Source organism: Lissotriton vulgaris, chromosome 4_1 (genome assembly GCF_964263255.1).
Source record: "Lissotriton vulgaris chromosome 4_1, aLisVul1.2, whole genome shotgun sequence".
In the NCBI taxonomy this organism is placed as follows: Eukaryota; Metazoa; Chordata; class Amphibia; order Caudata; family Salamandridae; genus Lissotriton; species Lissotriton vulgaris.
This window is the reverse complement of record NC_141691.1, coordinates 1,121,404,751-1,121,411,746: the sequence shown is the minus strand read 5'-3', so window position 1 is coordinate 1,121,411,746 and position 6,996 is coordinate 1,121,404,751. Positions and strand designations below refer to the sequence as shown.

Sequence of the window (6,996 nt, the reverse complement as noted above, 5' to 3'; positions counted from 1 at the left end):
TCTTAACGGAACACTATCCGCCAGCAATTTGGTGATTGTGAATAAGCATTCTTCCCTCTCGGACACCTAGTTAAAAAAAATTTGATGGTCTGACTACGAAACAAATATTGATTTTATCCTGGCCTCAAACCCTCTTACCCTACCAACGTTGATGCCCAATTCACAACTTTTAGCGATCATGCCATCTTAACCTGTGAGTTTCGATCTGTCTCCAGAGAAGGGCTCACCCAACAGGACGCTGATCCACCACTCATAGCGAGAAGAAATTGATACCAGCTGAAGTGGGCCCAGATTGATAGTTCTAAATTCCTTTTCAAAATGGTGAGCAACTCTCTTGATAGTATTGAAACCTGCTTGGATTTGAATATCTCTTCCTGCATAATGTTACTAGAGTTTACAAAAATCCTAGAAAACATAAGCAGCACGTTAACACATTATAAACCCTAAAGGGCAAGGGGGTGGTTTGATACATCTTGTTCAAAATCAAGAAAGGACCTGACAATTGCACTCAGGACCCAACCTAGAGATGCATTAATAATTGCATTGTTGCACAGGGAGTTTAAAATGGCAAGAAAGTCTAGAGAAAGGGTACTAAGGGAGGAGATTTGGGCAAGACTAAAGCAGACCTCAGAAACAGGAAACAGTAAAGAGTTCTGGGACGCGATAATGACCCCAACTTTAAGACGCAAGGAGACCCCACATTAGAGTCCCATGTAGGTGAAGAAGATTTGGTGGCACATTATTCAAGTATTTTTTCCCTTATTGACACCCCGCCCAGTCTCCACAACCCAATAGGGTCTAACTCTCAAGATAAATTAGTGTGCTCTCTCTCAGAGGTAAAGTGTGGTTTAGAAGCATGTACCGCGGTAAAAGCACCGGGCCCGGACGAGGTTCCCATAGATTTCTTTCAGGAGTATCAGAATCTTTGGGTCCCTCTGCTGACAAATGTTTTTAACAAGATTGGGCAAATAGGCCCACTCCCTTCGTGGAGGATGAGTGTAATAGTCCCCAATAATAAAAAGGGAGATAAGGGGAATCCAAAATACTACAGATCCATATCTCTTATAGACATAACAGCCAAATTGTTGGGTCCTCTCCTCCTGTCTAGACTTGAACTCTGGGATGAGGGAGGAATTTTTTAATGCAGACCCAGTATGGATTCCAACAAGGGAAGGGCACTGTTGACCAGTACCTAAACCTCTCCCTTACTATGGACAACTATACCAGAGCCAAGGGTGGGAAGCTATACCTTGCCTTTATGGATTTATCCACAGCTTTTGACTGCGTGTCCCACTCAAATCTCTGGAATATGGTGGAGATGGGAATCGAACAGCTCCTAACCGACTTCATTCGGCAACTGTATTTTCATGCCTCTGCAACAGTTCGATATGGGAAGAATGGGAGCAAAACCCGCCCCTTCAACATCTTAAGAGGGGTAAGGCAAGGCTGCATCCTTGCACCCTTTCTTTTTTCAATCTACACACATGGTGTGGACGAGGCGCTGATGGGTGAAACACTAGACGTCTGTACTTTTGATTCCCAAAGTATCCCCATTTTGGGAAACGCTGACAATGCTGTACTGCTTTCTTCCGAGACTGTGAGAAGCGCGACTAAAGTATAAAGAAGGACGAAACGAAGATCTTTCACTGTGGAAAATTTTTCAGCTGCACAGCCGTCACCAACTGATGTACGTTACCGAAACATTTTTGCTAAAGTAAATAGAGTGCCACTCCCTCCACACTTCTGCTGGGAATTGAATTATACATTAAGAAGAGACTGTTGGTCCTGAGGAGAACCCCGCAAATTGGGGGTTCGAAACGCGTCGACCTGGTTTTTGGTCCTTTTGTCACCTACAATATAGCGAGATTACGTTTTTTAGCAGGGCTCTGCTTCTAAAATGTTTTGTTGACCAAAAGAAATCATGTTCAAATAACCATTCATTTGTTTGGACAATTTAAGACTGACATTAGGACCTAAATTCATGATTGTATGAATGAATGATGAATGTATTGGCCAGTGTGAGAGTTGTATGTGTGGTGAATTTGTAAATTGTATTGTATATAGCTGCTTTTTATGGAATGTTTTTCATGTGTACATGCAAAGATTTATGTTCTGCTTTAAAGAATAAATACTGTTCAACTAAGATATAAATCAATCTAATAAACTAGTGACGTAAGTCAAAAACGGACCAGCATGTTTTATTCATAAAGGTCACCAACAGTATTTAAAGTGACTTCCAGTACTGGCACTTGTGTTGTTGATTTGGTACTGCTTTCCAGAACGGGCTTGGGCCACCAACACCTCATCACAGAATACGCGGCCTTTATGAACACCTTGGATCTGAAAGTTAATCAGGCAAAGTCTTTTATACTAATTGCAGGGGCAGGAAAAAAGAAAAAAAATCACATATTTCCATATGCTCCTCCCCGCCTCAAGCACCGCCGCGCTCCTCCCCGCCTCAAGCCCCGCCCACTGAATCCCTGCTGCCGGGGCGTGTGAGCGCCTGCACCCGTGGGAGCGGCTATGGAGGAAGAAGACGAGTTGATGGAAGAGATGATGCTGGCCATGGCAGAGATCCCTGTGACGATTAAAAATATTGAACGGGAGTTAATTTGTCCCGCCTGCAAGGAGTTATTCACACATCCACTTATTCTTCCATGTCAGCACAACGTCTGTCACAAGTTTGTAAAAGAACTTCTCTTCCTGAATTATGACGACTCCTTTACTGATGTGTGCTCAGAAGCATCAAGCCCAGGAAGTCCTCGCATTAGGCTCCTTTCACCCAGTATCGAAAGAATTGACAGGATCGACAGGCTTCTTAGATCCAGTTCAAAACGCAACTCCCTTACTCCAAAGTTCACTACTTTACCATGCCCTGGTTGTTTGCACGAAATTGATCTTGAAGAGCGTGGCATTTGTGGTCTGTTTCGAAATTTTACATTGGAAACCATTGTAGAAAAGCTGCTAGGGCAGATACTGCTATTATGTGTGATCTCTGTAAACCTCCACCTCAGGAATCAACAAAGAGCTGCATGGATTGTAATGCGAGTTACTGCAATGAATGCTTTAAAGTACATCATCCTTGGGGAACAGTGAAAGCCCAGCAGGAATACGTGGGCCCAACTACTACTAATTTCCGGCCAAAGGTTTTGATGTGTCCTGAACACGAAATGGAAAAAGTTAACATGTATTGTGAAATATGCAGAAGACCTGTTTGTCATCTCTGTAAGCTAGGAGGGGCACATGCAAACCACAGAGTGACAACAATGAGCAGTGCCTACAAATCTTTAAAGGAAAAACTGTCAAAAGGTATCAACTATCTTATCAGTAAAGAAGGTGAAGTCAAAAATCAAATTTCTGAGCTAGAGCACTTGGTGAAACAGACTGAGTCTAACGGAGACCATCCGAAGAAAATGCAAATAATATATTTGAAAAGCTTTTTAATGTCCTGGAAGATCAGAAGTCTTATGTTCTAAAATCAATTCAAAGTTCCAAGGCCTCGAGATTGGATAAACTGCAACATCAAATTGAGGAGTGCCAGGGTCTATTAGAAAATAATGGCCTTGTTGGTTACGCACAGGAAGTGCTGAAAGAAACCGACCAGTCTTGCTTCGTGCAAACAGCAAAGCAGCTCCATGACAGAATTCAGAAAGCTACAGAGTCACTGAAATCCTTCCGGCCTGCGGTACATTCTTCTTTTGATGAGTTCAAACTCGATGTTTCTCCAGAAAAAGACATTGTTAGCACTATTTCATTCACCAAGGGTATGAATACACCCCAGCTTAACGAGGAATTAAGTAAGATCTACAATGAAGCACTCATTTGTTGGCAGCAACCTGACCAGGCTTCAGCAGACAGTTATGTCCTTGAATATAGAAGGCATGACAAAGATGAAGATGTGTCCTGGGAAGAGATTCAAGTCCTTGGAACCAGCAAAGTTGTTTCTGACCTCGAAATCAACAGTACATACTCCTTTAGAGTTCGAGGTTTTATAGATTCCATAAGTAGTCTGTATAGCGGCGAAGTTATCTACCACACTCCTCCAGCTCCAGTATTTAGCTTCCTCTTTGATGACAAATGTGGGTACAACAAAGAACGCCTTATGCTGAATAAACCGCGAGACACTGTGGAGAGCGTGGCTGGATTTCCGCTTTCACTTGGGGCTGAAAGAATCCAAGTTGGATATTATATGTGTCTTGACTACCTCATTAGAGACACTGGAATTACAAAAGGAAGACATTTCTGGGCATTCCATGTTGATTCATCTTCTTACTTGGTAAAAGTTGTAGTTACATCCGATACTAAGTTACAAGAATGGCTTCATAATCCTCGTGATATCAGCAGTCCAGGGTACGATCAGGACAGTGGTCATGACAGTGGAAGGGAAGATGCCTGCGACGACTCATCACAGCCCTTTACTCTTGGAACCATAGGAATGGACAAACTATTTATTCCAAAAGCATCGAATGTCTCCAGTACTATGAAAACAGAGTTCTTCCTTTGCCATCTCGCATCGGTGTTTGCCTTGAATATGAAAAAGGCATTGTTGGGTTCTATGATGCAGAAATTATGAAATGTCTTTATGAACGAAAGGTAGAGTGCTCGGGCATGATGTATCCAGCAGTTAGCAATGATGGGTGGCGGAAGAATAAAGCTCGAAGAATTAATTTCCATGAAGGATTTGGAATACCCAGATGAAATGTAATAAATAGAAATATCTACAAGATACTTTACTGCAAGTGGCCCCGTTGCCTTGATGCTCATATCTGATACATTACATTTTATCTCCTTCATGCAGTCTGGTGGATTCTTCTTTCTCAAGATAACTTGTACATAGTATTCCTTTGTAAACTAAGTCAAATGATAACAGTAAACTCTTTACATTGTTTTCTTTTTTTCTTTTTCCAGAGTGGGTATGAATTTCTCAAATCTTGTGATCGAGCAAACAATGGTACATATATTAATAAAGATTTTTGAGATTTTGATAACTAAGAACCAACAGTGAAACTCTTGGACTGTTCTACAAACATTAGACTGTCTCCATCTTACAAGTTGTTGCAATTGTGATACAGCCATTCCATTCGTGTACTGCATTGATGTGGTTAGCGATTGATGGCTGTTGACTTGCTGATTTCACAGATGCTTTTAAAGATGCGGAGTGCTTAATGTATCCTTGTTACTACCGACTAAAAATCGGGCACTTAAGTATTTTCACACGTTGCTTTAGAAGAATACACACATTCTAAATTTCACAATTAAAAGCAAGGCAACTCTCATACTTGAAATTAATGTATTTTATGATCTCACGCTATTATTTATCTAACGCCTATTTGTGTGTTGAGACTTTAATGAATGACTTGTGTGTTTTTGTAAATGTTAGCTCTGAGCCATGCCCACAAATGTCTATTTTTACACATAGCTCTATCTGTATGTTTGAAATATATATATATATATATGTTGCAGACTATTTGTTTTGTTGTTTTCGCTTTTGAAAAACCTAAAGAAAATGTTACTTACCTAATGTAGCAAGAACCAGTCTCCTCTGTTGCAGGTTGTAAGAGTAACTAAATCGATATTGACAGGTTTGCTTCATGGAGGAAACAGTTGCTTTTAGTTTAATTTACAGTTTGAAAACGTAATTGTATTAGATGGATTGAATTTTATTTCCTGTTCATTTGCTCTTAATCTTCTTAAACTTGTTTGGCTAGAGGCAGCTTTTACATACTTGTTGATTTTCTCAGTTCAATAGTGCAGAAAAATAGCCTCCTCAAATATGAAGTGTCTGTTCATTATCTATTTAACAAGTATGTATATATGTATGGATATGTAACACGTGTGTTTCGTATCTTGCTTTAGTGCACGAGGTGGCAGGTTATAGTTACCCAGTGTCATGTAGATTCAGCCTCTCTGAACATTAGAATACATATATCACTCTAGCTGCTGATTTCATATTTAGTTGATGCAAAACTGTTTCAAATGAGTAAAGAGAAAGAGGTCAAATGTATTACAAAACGACCACTAAAACATAATTTATTATAGTATGTTTATTTTTTATCAACTTGACAGAAGTACATCCGAATGTCTGAATGTCTATATTTGTTTCTGTGTGTACTTATATACATGTAAAACTATATATATATATATATATATATATATATAAGAGAGAAAGACATGTAGATAAATGCATGTATATAAATCTCTGCCTGTTTCATTTTCTTAAAGTGTAACACAAATTCATCAATTGTATACTCCTTTGGTGTTTGTTTCTTCTTTCCGTTTCATGTAAGATCAAATGTTTAAGTTGAAATGTATTTGACATGGTTTTGTGATCCAAATGGTACATTGGAAGTGAACTTTCGTCCCTCTCATTCTTTGAACATTACTTTTTTTAATATTAAAGAGCACTTTACAACATACACTAAGCTAATACTATGAAGTGTTGTATTGTGTGATATTGCTGCTAAAGTACTTTTCCTGTTAACAACTCACGTTGCAAAACCTGAAATCCCTGTACAGATGTAAATTATGTAGTAGTTCATGAATGTCTAAAGCTGTAAAAAAAAAGACAAGCTTGTTTGTCGATATTCCATGGTGTACATTTGCATTCTCATTATGGTTCGAGTTTTATAAAATAAAGCTATTTAAAAGATGGAAAAAAAATATATATATATATTTCCATATGGACTCTATAAAAATTGAGGTGGTGAACTCGTTCCCTTATCTGGGAGTTCTTTTTGATAACAACCTTTCGTGGACACACATGGTGGAAGGTAGGGTTATGGACAGGAGTTTAGCAACATTAAAATCGTGTTATAGGAGGCTAGGCTCCAAACCTCTTGACCCTATAAAAAAAGATTTATCACGCTAAAACAGTATCAGCTGTGACTAATGGGGCAGGGTTATGGGTGGGGGGGGGGGTCCCCATTGACACTCTCCAGTCAACTGAAGATACATTTTTATAATCACTAACCTCCCTCCCACAATCAATTCAATTCA

General features: G+C 39.5%; 1 pseudogene; it reads left to right on the top strand.

Moving 5' to 3' along the window:
- Positions 1–2,984: 2,984 nt before the first annotated feature.
- Positions 2,985–4,705, top strand: LOC147722964 (E3 ubiquitin-protein ligase TRIM36 pseudogene; annotated as a pseudogene).
- Positions 4,706–6,996: the final 2,291 nt, after the last annotated feature.